This window comes from Lagenorhynchus albirostris, chromosome 11 (genome assembly GCF_949774975.1).
Source record: "Lagenorhynchus albirostris chromosome 11, mLagAlb1.1, whole genome shotgun sequence".
Classification (NCBI taxonomy): domain Eukaryota; kingdom Metazoa; phylum Chordata; class Mammalia; order Artiodactyla; family Delphinidae; genus Lagenorhynchus; species Lagenorhynchus albirostris.
The window spans coordinates 83562516-83575499 of record NC_083105.1 but is presented as its reverse complement, the minus strand read 5'-3'; the positions used below and the strand labels follow the sequence as shown (position 1 = coordinate 83575499).

At 37.9% G+C, this 12984-nt stretch overlaps 1 protein-coding gene across 1 annotated transcript in view; it reads right to left on the bottom strand.

The window, feature by feature from the left end:
• Positions 1–12984, bottom strand: part of LMNTD1 (lamin tail domain containing 1) — a 442963-nt gene that overhangs the window by 308385 nt on the left and 121594 nt on the right. The window lies entirely within an intron of this gene.

The following is a 12984-nucleotide window of genomic DNA, read 5'->3' as shown; positions in this document are numbered from 1 at the left end:
CTATTTATTGTGTGTTATGGTGAACAGTTTTGACCCATAACATCTGACAAAAGTCAAAAAGTATGCAAGCAACACTTACACCTAAAAAAGGTGGTAAGGAGATAAGCAGACCACAATGTGTCTTCAAGAAAATGACTTAGGAATCAGAGAATAAATATCATGAAGCACTTACTTATATTTGAAAGCCCTTTGACCTTCATAAACATCATAAACATCACTGAAAGCTGGAGGACTGACCAGCAAAGAGAGACTGTCCGTGTTGACTGTCTGGAGAGCATCTCCTTAAGGCTGTCCTCCAATGAACCCACATAGAAATGATCCTACCGTTTTTGGGAATACATCCTCTGAATTAAACCAGGTGTGCCATATCTAAAAGTTTCTGGAAACATGGTCTCTTTCGGAAAGTAATTTAAAAGATACAGCTTTTTGATGGGACAAAGGGTGTTAAAGAAACTGGCCGATTCACGAGAGATGCCTCACCAAATAAAGAGAGGGACCACATCTGGTGAAAGTAACAAGAGTAAAAAGGGTGAAAGTATGTCAAGAGAGAGAAAACAAATGATAAGCTGATATAAATTTAAATCTCATGCCTAACCTGGCACACTTAAGGCAAAACAGAAGTCACTCTGGCAGAAGACCATCAGTATCAGCGCATAAAGGTTAAGCTTGCTCAACCAACACACTGCCCGGAGCATTTTTACATATATAGTAAGTGGTTAGTGAATAAATCCACAAAGAGCCTACATGACCCAAGTAAAATTAGCCTCTAACTAGAGAGGTCAGTCTTGTTTTCCAGATAGTAGGCAAAATGTTACAAAAATTGCACCAGCAGGAAGAACCCACAGCAAGTAAACACTTTACCTCTTTTTGATATTAAAAAATAAAGATAACTCTAAACTATATATTTAATCACAAGACAAGGAGATTTCTTACACCTACTTACTCAGGGCAAAACTTTATGAAAAACCATAAAGGGTCTTTTTTACATCTTTCTTTCCAACTTCTTAAACCTCCCAATTCATCCCACCCCACCCCACCCCACCCCAGCTTTCCGCGCTTGGTGTCCATACATTTCTTCTCTACATCTGTGTCTCAATTTCTGCCCTGCAAACCGGTTCATATGTACCAATTTTATAGATTCCACATATATGCATTAATATATCTGTTTTTCTCTTTCTGACTTACTTCACTCTGTATAACAGTCTCTAGGTCCATCCACCTCACTACAGATAACTCAGTTTCATTTCTTTTTATGGCTGAGTAATATCCATTGTATATATGTACTACATCTTCTTTATGCATTCATCTGTCGATGGGCATTTAGGTTGCTTCCATGTCTTGGCTATTGTAAATAGTGCTGCAATGAACATTGGGGTGTAAGTGTCATTTTGAATTATGGTTTTCTCAGGGTATATGTCCAGTAGTGGGATTGCTGAGTCATATGGTACTTCTATTTTTAGTTTTTTAAGGAACCTCCATACTGTTCTCCATAGTGGCTGTATCAATTTACATTCCCACCAACAGTGCAAGAGGGTGCCCTTTTCTCCACACCTCTCCAGCAACTGATGTTTGTAGATTTTCTGATGATACCCACTCTAACCGCTGTCAGGTGATACCTCATTGTAGTTTTGATTTGCATTTCTCTAATGATTATGATGTTGAGCATCTTTTCATGTGCCTCTTGGCCATCTGTATGTCTTCTTTGGAGAAATGTCTATTTAGGTCTTGTGCCCATCTTTTGATTGGGTTGTTTGTTTTTTTAATATGGAGCTGCATGGACTATTTATATATTTTGGAGATCAATCCTTTGTCCGTTGATTTGTTTGCAAATATTTTCTCCTACTCCAGCATTGTCTTTTCCTCTTGTTTATAGTTTCCTTTGCTGTGCAAAAGCTTTTAAGTTTCATTAGGTTCCATTTGTTTATTTTTGTTTTTATTTCCATTACTTGAGGAGGTGGGTCAAAAAAGATCTTGCTGTGATTTATTTCAAAGAGTGTTCTTCCTATGTTTTCCTCTAAGAGTTTTATAGTGTCTGATCTTACATCTAGGTGTTTAACCCATTTTGAGTTTATTTTTGTGTATGGTGTTAGGGAGTGTTCTAATTTCATTCTTTTACAAGTAGCTGTCCAGTTTCCCCAGCACCACTTATTGAAGAAACTGTCTTTTCTCCATTGTACATCCTTGCCTCCTTTGTAATAGATTAGGAGACCATAGGTGCGTGGGTTTATCTCTGGGCTTTCTATCCTATTCCATTGATCTATATTTCCGTTTTCGTGCCAGTACCATATTGTCTTGATTACTGTAGCTTTGTAGTATTGTCTGAAGTCAGGGAGTCTGATTCTTCCAGCTCTGTTATTTTCCCTCAAGATTGCTTTGGCTGTTCAGGGTCTTTTGTGTCTCCATACCAATTTTAAGATTTTTTGTTCTAGTTCTGTAAAAAATGTCATTGGTAATTTGATAGGGATTGCATTGAATCTGTAGATTGCTTTGGGTAGTATAGTCATTTTCACAGTATTGATTCTTCCAATCCAAGGACATGGTATATCTCATAATCTGTGTCATCTTTCATTTCTTTCATCAGTGCCTTATAGTTTTCTGAGTACATGTTTTTTACCTACTTAGGTAGGTTTATTCCTAGGTATTTTCTTCTTTTTGTTGCAATGGTGAATGGGATTATTTCCTTAATTTCTCTTTCTGATGTTTTGCTGTTTGTGCACAGGAATGCAAGAGATTTCTGTGCATTATTTTGTAGCCTGCAACTTTACTTTACTAAATTCATTCTTTAGCTCTAGTAGTTTTCTGGTGGCATCTTTAGGATTCTCTATGTATAGTGTCATGTCATCTGCAAACAGTGACAGTTTTACTTCTTCTTTTCCAATTTGTATTTCTTTTATTTCTTTTTCTTCTGTGATTGCTGTGGCTAGGACTTCCAAAACTATATTGAATAATAGTGGTGAGAGTGGACTTCTTTGTCTTCTTCCTGATCTTAGAGAAAATGCTTTCAAGTTTTTCACCATTGAGAATGATATTTGCTGTGGGTTTGTCATATACGGCCTTTATTATGTTGAGGTAGGTTCCCTCTATGCCCACTCTCTGGAGAGGTTTTATCATAAATTGGTGTTGAATTTTGCCAAAAGCTTTTTCTGCATCTATTAAAATGATCATATGGTTTTTATTCTTCCGTTTGTTAATACAGTGTAGTGTATCACACTGACTGAATTGCACATATTGAAGAATCCTTGAATCCCTGGGATAAATCTCACTTGATCATGGTGTATGATCTTTTAATGTGTTGTTGGATTCTGTTTGCATTTTGTTGAGGTTTTTGCATCCATATTCATCAGTGACATTGGTCTGTAATTTTCTTTTTTTATAGTATTTTGTCTGGTTTTGGTATCCGGGTGATGGTGGCCTCATAGAATGAGTTTGGGAGTGTTCCTTCCTCTGCAACTTTTTGGAAGAGTGTGATAAGGATGGGTGTTAGCTCTTCTCTAAATGTTTGATAGAATTCACCTGTGTAGCCAACTGGTCCTGGACTTTGGTTTGTTGGAAGATTTTCAATCACAGTTTCAATTCATTACATCTGATTGGTCTGTTAATATTTTCTATTTCTTCCAGGTTCAGTCTTGGAAGCTTATACCTTTCTAAGAATTTGTCCATTTCTTCCAGATTGTCCATTTTATTGGCATAGAGTTGCTTGTAGTAGTCTCTTAGGATGCTTTGTATTTCTGCGGTGTCTGTTGTAACTTCTCCTTTTTCATTTCTAATTTTATTGATTTGAGTACTTTCCCTCTTTTTCTTGATGAGTCTGGCTAAAGGTTTATCAATTTTGTTTATCTTCTCAAAGAACCAGCTTTTAGTTTTATTGATCTTTGCTATTGTTTTCTTTGTTTCTATTTCATTAATTTCTGCTTTGAGCTTTATGATTTCTTTCCTTCTACTAACTTTGGGTTTTGTTTGTTCTTCTTTCTCTAGCTCCTTTAGGTGTAAGGTTAGATTGTTTATTTGAGATTTTTCTTGTTTTTTGAGGTAGGCCTGTATTGCTATAAACTTTCCTCTTAGAACTGCTTTTGCTGCATCCCATAGGTTTTGGATCATTATGCTTTCACTGTCATTTATCTCTAGGTATTTTTTGATTTCCTCTTTGATTTCTTCAATGATGTCTTGGTTATTTAGCAATGTATTGTTTAGTTTCCATGTGTTTGTATTTTTTATGTTCTTTCCCTGTAATTGATTTCTAATCTCATAGCCTTGTGGTCAGAAAACATGCTTGATATGATTTCAATTTTCTTAAATTTACCAAGTCTTCATTTGTGACCTAAGATGTGATCTACCCTGGAGGATGTTCCGTGTGCACTTGAGGTGAAAGTGTAATCTGCTGTTTTCAGATGGTATGTCCTATAAATGTCAGTTAAATCTATCTTGTCTATTGTGTCAATTAAAGCTTGTGTTTCCTTATTAATTTTCTGTTTGGATGATCTGTCCATTGGTGTAAGTGAGGTGTTAAAATCCCCTGCTATTACTGTGCTACTGTCAATTTCCTCTTTTATATCTGTTAGCATTTGCCTTTTGTATTGAGGTGCTTCTATGTTGGTTGCATATATATTTATAATTGTTACATCTTCCTCTTGGATGAATCCCTTGGTCATTATGTAGTGTCCTTCTTTGTCTCTTGTAACATTCTTTATTTTAAAGTCTATTTTATCTGATATGAGTATTGCTACTCCAGCTTTGATTTCCATTTGCACAGAAAATCTTTTTCCATCCCCTCACTTTCAGTCTGTATGTGTCCCTAGGTCTGAAGTGGGGCTCTTGTAGGCAGCATATAGATGGGTCTTGTTTTTGTATCCATTCAGTGAGCCTGTGTCTTTTGGTTGGAGCATTTAATCCATTCACCTTTAAGGTAATTATAGATATGTATGTTCCTATTATAATTTTCTTAATTCTTATGGGTTTGTTTTCGTAGGTCCTTTTCTCCTCTTGTGTTTCCCACTCAAAGAAGTTCCTTTAGCATTTGTTGTAGAGCTGGTTTGGTGGTACTGAATCCTCTTAGCTTTTGCTTGTCTGTAAAGCTTTTGATTTCCCTGTCGAATCTGAATGAGATCCTTGCCGGGTAGAGTAATCTCGGTTGTAGGTTCTTTCCTTTCATCACTTTAAATATATCATGCCACTCCCTTCTGGCTTGTAGAGTTTCTGCTGAGAAATCAGCTGTTAACCTTATGGGGATTCCCTTGTATTCCCTTTGTTCCCTTGTTGGTTTTAATAATTTTTCTTTGTCTTTACTTTCTGTCAGTTGGATGACTATGTGTCTCGGTGTGTTTCTCCTTGGGTTTATCCTGCCTGGAACTCTCTGCACTTCCTGGACTTGGGTGGCTATTTCCTTTCCCATGTTAGGGAAGTTTTGGACTGTAATCTCTTCAAATATTTTCTCGGGTCCTTTCTCTCTCTCTTCTCCTTCTGGGACCGCTATAATGCAAACGTTGCTGCATCTAATGTTGTCCCAGAGGTCTCTTGGGCTGTCTTCATTTCTTTTCATTCTTTTTTCTTTATTCTGTTCTGTGTCAGGGATTTCCACCATTCTGTCTTCTAGGTCACTTACCCATTCTTCTACCTCAGTTATTCTGCTATTGATTCCTTGTAGTGTATTTTTCATTTCAATTATTGTATTGTCCATCTTTTTTTGTTTGCTCTTTAATTCTTCTAGGTCTTTGTTAAACATTTCTTTCATCTTCTCCATCTTTGCCTCCATTCTTTTTCTGAGGTCCTGGATCTTCCTCACTATCATTATTCTGAATTCTTTTTCTGGCGGGTTGCCTATCTCCACTTCCTTTAGCTGTTTTTTTGGAGTTTTATCTTGTTCCTTCATCTGATACATAGTCTTCTGTCTTTTCATTTTGTCTATCTTTCTGTGAATGTGGTTTTCGTTCCACAGGCTGCAGGACTGTAGTTCTTCTTGTTTCTGCTGTCTGCCCTCTGGTGGATAAGACTTTCTAAGAGGCTTGTGCAAACTTCCTGATGGGAAGGACTGGTGGCGGGTAGAGCTGGGTGTTGCTCTGGTGGGCAGAGCTCAGTAAAACTTTAATCCCCTTGCCCGCTGATGGGTGGGGCTGAGTTCCCTCCCCGTTGGTGGTTTGGCCTGAGGCAACCCATCACTGGAGTCTATAGGCTCTTTGGCAGGGCTAATGGCAGACTCCCAGAGTGTTCACGCCAAGGATTACTTCCCAGAACTTCTGTTGCCAGTGTCCTTGTCTCCGTGGTTAGCCACAACCTCCCCCCACCTCTGGAGGAGACCCTCCAACACTAGCATGTAGGCCTGGTTCAGTCTCCTTTGGGGTCACTGCTCCTTCCCCCTGGGTCCTGATGTGCACACTACTTTGTGTGTGCCTTCCAAGGGTGGAGTCTCCATTTCCCCCAGTCCTGTCAAAGTCCTGCAATCCAATCCCGCTTGTTTACAAAGTCTGATTCTCTGGGAATTCCTCCTCCTTTTGCCAGCCCTCCAGGTTGGGAAGCCTGATATGCGGTTAAGAATCTTGACTCCAGTGGGTGGACTCCTGTGGTATAGTTGTTCTCCAGTTTGTAGGTCGCCCATCCAGCGGTTATGGGATTTGATTTTCTTGTGATTCTGCCCCTCCTACCATCTCATTGCAGCTTCTCCTTCATTTTTGGATGTGGGGTAACTTTTTTGGTGAGTTCCAGTGTCTTCCTGTCGATAACTGTTCAGCAGTTAGTTGTGATTCTGGTGCTCTCTCAAGAGGGAGTGAGCGCATGTCCTTCTACTCCGCCACCTTGAACTAATCTCCTTAATTTTCACACTTTCTACAAAAATTTTCCCCTTCTCATTTCTACATCTCCCGGGTTGGGGGGGGAAATATGTGAACTCTTCCACACTCCTCTGCCCTACCCTCATCTTTCCTACCCACGCATATGTTTAGTGGGAAAGAAAAGTTTTCAAAAATATATAAGAAAATCCTGGGAATTCCCTGGTGGTCCAGTGATTAGGATTCCACACTCTCACTGCCAAGGGCCTGGGTTTGAACCCTGGTCAGGGAACTAAGATCCTGCAAGCCTCATGGCACAACCAAAAAAGAAAAAAAAAAAGAAAAAGAAAAGAAAAGAAAATTCTTTTGTTGGCAAATAAGACAGAGTGTTTAACCTCTACGAATCATTCTTCCTGCTCCTATTGAATCTTCAGAGGCATGAGGGCTGAGGTTGTGGAGGAAGAGGCAGAGGAAGTGGGAAGGACCCAGGAGAAGTGACGCATTCATTCTTTAAGCAGTGTCCAGGCTCACTGACCAAGCTGGAGGAGATACCACAGTCAGTAAGATGCAGCCCCACTCTGATGTAACTTTCATTCTAAAGGTAGAAAAGCTAACAAATAAACAAATAATAATAAAATAATTATAAAATTGGAAATGTTATGAAAGAAACTAGGGCTGAAAGATAATAATGGCTGTTGTGCATTGGGGGTGGACACCCACTTTAGGTAGAATACTCAAGGCTAAATGAGGAGTTGGTCACGTAGGAAGATGGGGAAGCACTTCCTGGGGAAAATAACCAGGACAACTGGTGCTGAGCTGGAAAGAGTGTGAGGGGCAGAAACCCCAATGACTGGTTCTGCAAAGATTGCTCTGGTTGACTTACAGAGAATAGACTGCAGGAGGCCAAAAGCAAAAGCAGAGGGCCTGTTGCAGGAGCCTTGGTAAGAGAAGTGGGCTGCTGGACTCAGACGGGGCAGAGGAGATGGACAAAAGTGAAGAGATGAGGCTTGACAATGGAGTGGGTTTCGGGATGCAAGAAAAGGGGAGAATCAACAGTGACTCTTGGGTTCCAACCTTGAACATCTAGGTGGCCACTGGTGGCATGCATTGACCCATGGGTTAAGACCAGAGACTGGGAACAGATTTGAGGGAAGGATAGAGTGACTGAAATCAAAAATTTCCTGTAATGCACTTTTTGTGGATTTACTCTGTCAGAATTGGCAATAAGCAGAAATCCACCTACAAATAACTTCATTGCTGATCCTGTTTGAGCTGTGAAATATCTGCTTTATAAAATGAAGGGATTACAAAACTAAATACTGTAATTATTCCTCTCAACCTGGTATAACAATAACCATGTGAGAACTGTAATGAGTCTCACTTAATGCACAGCACATTCTGAGCTTCTCAGAGGAAAGTACTGAATATGTGTGGAAAGCTCATTAATTTAGTATCCAGGAATGTGTCATTAGATGCAGTAGTGTTAAAAATAAGAGTAGAGGTCTAAACATAGTAGCATAGTTTCCTCTGCACAAAATACTATCTGTAACAGATTAACAAGTGACCTTGTTACTGTTCATGGATCCTGGCCTAGTTTGAGTCTGTGAGCATTGAAGCAAGTAATTTCAGAAATCTCACAATCCGGAAAAGTATCATTGCCTTATTTGAAGTAAAGTCCATTGTATTTAGGGATGAGATTCTTCCCCTTTTCTTTGACTTCTGTGCTGTTAGAGTTGAGGAGACTCCCACAGTTTACACATGGGTTTACTTAGTTCACGATCTCGACTAGAGGACAAATGATTTATTGTACAAGATTATTCATAGAAGACTAAACACCGCTCTTCCTGCCATATCAGTTGTTCCATTGCATTAATATTTCAATGTTTTACATGAATTCATGTATGGGGTAATAGTTATTGACCAAATTTCATTGTCCCCTGATGCATACATCAGCAAATCTTCAGAGGTCTGAAGTGATGCGATATATAGCCCATTCCTGAATGTCTCTAGAGAAAAGAGACTTCCCAGTTGGATCAATTCAAAAACATTAAGAGTCTGTACCATGTATGAGAAACTGTGTTAGGGGCCAAGGATACAGAGTTTGTGTTGCATCATGTCTCTATAAACTGCCTCAAACTCCCACTTATATTTTTTTATATCAGCTAATATTTATTGAGCGCTTAGTGTGTTCCAGTAAGTATTTTATGTAGTTTCAAGGAATAACTCAAAGACAGTTATTTTGCATACAAATGTTCTCACATAGGAATAAGATGATCAGCTTGCGCCAGTTTGTCTGGGACGGCCTCTGTGTTTTTTGTAATTGAAATGAGATTCACATAACATAAAATTAATCATTTAGAGTATACAATTCACTGACACTTAATACATTCACAATGTTGTGCAATCACAATCCCTATCTAGTTTGAAAACATTTTCATCACCCCAAAAGAAACTCCCTCCCCCATTAAGTAGTCGCTATCTCTTCTCACATCCCCCAGTCGCTGGCAACCACCAACCTGTCTTCTGTTTCTATGGATTTACCTACTCCTGACATTTCACATAAATGAAATCATGGCATAATGTTTTAGAGGTTCAATATTGTAGCAGGTATCCTTTCAATGGCCAAATAATACTGTGTTATGTGTATATCCTAAATTTGTTTATTTGTTGTCAGTGGATGGACATTGGGTGGTTTCCACCTTTTAGCTACTGTAAATAGTGCTTCTATGGACATCGTGTACAAGTATTTGAGTACCTGTTTTCAGTTCTTTGGGATATATACCTAGGAGTGTAATTGCTAGATCACATGATAATTCTGCGTTTAACTTTTTGAAAAACCACCAAACTGTTTTCCACAGTGGGTGTACCCATTTTACATTGCCACCAGCAATGTACAAGCATTCCAATTCTCCACATCCTCGCCAAGATTTGTTATTCTCAGCTTTTATGGGTTTTAGTCTGTTTGTTTGTTTTTTTTTAAATAGTAGTAATCCTACTGAGTGTAAAGTGGTATCTCCGTGGTTTTGAGTTTCATTTCCCTAATGCCTAATGATGTTAAGCATCTTTTCAGGTGCTTATTGGCCATTTGTCTATCTTCTTTGGAGAAATGTCTATTCAAGTGCTTTGTACATGTTTTAATTGGGTAGTTTGTCTTTTTGTTATTAAGTTATAGGAATTGTTCCTATATTCTCAATACTACCCCCTTATCAGATACATGATTTGCAAATAATTTCTCCCATTGTGTAGGATGTCTCATCACTTTCTTGATAACATCCTTTGATGATCAAAAGTTCTAAATACTGGTGAAGTACAATTTATCTATTTCTCCTTTTGCTGATTTTGGTATCATATCTAAGAATGCTTTTCAAATCCAAAGTCACAAAGATTTAGGCCTATGTTTTCTTCTAAGAGTTTTATAGTTCTAACTATATTAGGTTGTTGTTTCATTTGACATTAATTTTTGTATATGGTGTGAGGTAGTGGTACAGTTTCATTCTTTTGCATGTGGATATCTAGTTATCCCAACCCCATTTGTTGAAGAGACTATTCTTTTCCCACTGGATTGTCTTGGCACCCTTGTCAGAAATCAGTTGACCATACTGTGTGGGTTTATTACTAGACTCTCATTTCTATTCCATTGGTCTACATGTCTGTCCTATGCCAAGACTCAAAGCCTCACTTCTTGAAGTAGAGGTGGGTAAGGGCAGAGAAAAGTTCATACAAAAATACACATAGATTAAAAAACACAGTTACCACCATTGAGGAGCTCACAGTCTAAATCAGGGATGCACAATCCCTTGAAATTATACAAAAAAATTTCATGAATGGACAGATCACATTTATCGATGGAGAAAGATCCACAGTTTTCCTGAGGTTCCCAAAAGTGTGTATAACATAAACAAAAAAATAGGAATTAATTAAGATAACAGCTGTTTCAGTCCTAGGTATATATTAGAATCTCCCAGGAAGATTTTAAAAACTAATGATTCTTTGGACTCATACCTAGAGATTCTGATTCAATTGGATGGGAGTTGGGCCCATGTTATTAACATTTTTTAAAAGCTCCTAAGTAATTAAAATTTGCTGGGAGTGTTGAGGACCCCTGATCTAAAAGGAGAGTCATCATTATATATAACAATGTAGGTTATTACATATTATATAAATAATTGCAATATAGTATGATAAATGCTAAATATGGAAATTTACAATAACTATTCTCTTTTTCCCTAAGATCTCACAAAGTATAATTGGGAAATTTCTGATATAATAGAAAGACTGAGCGAAAATTTAAGAGAACTTTTAACCCAAATCCCTGTATCTTTATTTTTCTCTGTTTCTGGAAGCTGCCACAAAATGTCTTGGTACTGAGTCAAGTTTGACTACAACGATACGAGAAAGCCTGAGCCAGGTCCATCAGCTAAGCCCCTCCTGGGTTCCTGCACCTCAGAAACTGTAAGATTATAGATGTCTGTTGTTGCAAGTGACAAAGTTTTGGGATTGTTATGCAGCAACATACAAGAGTACAGATGGTAAATAAATATTCAAACACATTATTAAAAAGAAGCACCCTTTCATAGGTGATCCCGTGTGTAGCAGAAAGACAATGGTTGGCCTTGGGCTCAGGAACCTGGGTTCTAGTTGAGCCCCATCACTTGTTCTGTGAAATGGGAATAATAATGTTTGTCTCCTTGGCCAGAACTGCATCACTTGTCCACAGCTAAAGCAATTATGATTCTTCCCTTTCAGCTCAGGTTGGGGCTGTTCATGAAGTGTGTGACTGAATAGAGGAAAGTTGAAACATACACTCCATCAGGGTCTACTTGGAGAAAGGTTAAATGTTTTCCGAGTAAGCGACAGAAACCATCTCCTGCCATCACATAGTAACACAATGACCTTGAACAAATAGCCTCTCCAAACTTCCCGGAACAGAAACAGCTGAAGACCTGAGTACTTACACTGGGATAAGTAAATAAAGGAAACGAATGAATATAAAAACTAAATTTAAAAAGTGTTATATGCCAAAGAAGATACAGAAATATAATTTTGATATAGCTTCCAAAAGTATTCTGTATCTGTCATATATAATTTAGACGAGAAGCTTTGGCCATCCCTTTTGTAATCATCTATGGCAACAGTAGGAATGAACTATGATATAAATGTGATGGTAGGTACTACATACGAGATTGATAGTATCCAAACCATCTTCCAATCAGTAAAAATAAATAATATTTTTCAGAAGTTGAAAAGTTGTAATTTAGAAGCTTACTTAGGATCCTTTTGATTCCTATTCAATGAATAATATGGTACCAATAGAGAATGATTTCCTTATGCCAAGAAATAGACACAAATGAAAATGAAAGGGTGATAAAATCTTACTTTCTTCACAAACAGTGAAACAGCAGAGGCAAATTTCCTATAGACAGGAAATTGAAACTGAAAGCACACTCTAGGAGAGTTTTATCAAACACTTAAAATCTTCAGTTTCTATAGATTCCCAAGTTTGATGCATAAGTTACTTGGGACCCACATTTTTTTAAATAGCATTTTTTTCTGTACTACAAATGATTTTCCATCAATCTTTTTTCCAAAGCTAGTGAAAAGTTACTAGATTTCACCATCCCTTTGTATGACCTGCATTCTACAATATGGGCAAAGAAAACAGCAATAACAATTAACACTGCATGGGCTTTATATATAGTAGTGGAAAACAGATCATCAGGATAGTATTATTTTACAACTTCTCTTAGATATTTGATAGCTCCCCACAGGCAGTGTACAACGGAAGCAAGAGTTTGTTTTAACCTTTTATAGTAGCTTCTCCCCGGGATCCTAGTTTGGACATTCAAATTAGTGTTTCATGCCTCAAGTCATATAAAATGTGGGGTGAGGAGCTGTGGGGGAAGGAATACACATAAAGTAGGGGAGACTCTTGCAAGTATCAAAATATCACGGTACTAGCTTCTGGAGGTTTTTAATTCCAAGTTCTAAATATGTTTTCTTGCTAGGCAAAACTTGAATTATATACTTGGGTTAGTTTGAGGTATCCTCTTCATTCAAGGACTACCAGGTTTCTATTATACAATATGTCCTGGTTGTTTCTCTCTCTAAATATAAGTATAAACATAAAGATATTTTATTTTAGTTTTAGTTGTAAGACTGCTTGAGTTAGAATCCTAGACTCACCACTCGTTACTTAACCATTTCATGCCTCATTGAAGTGGCATGC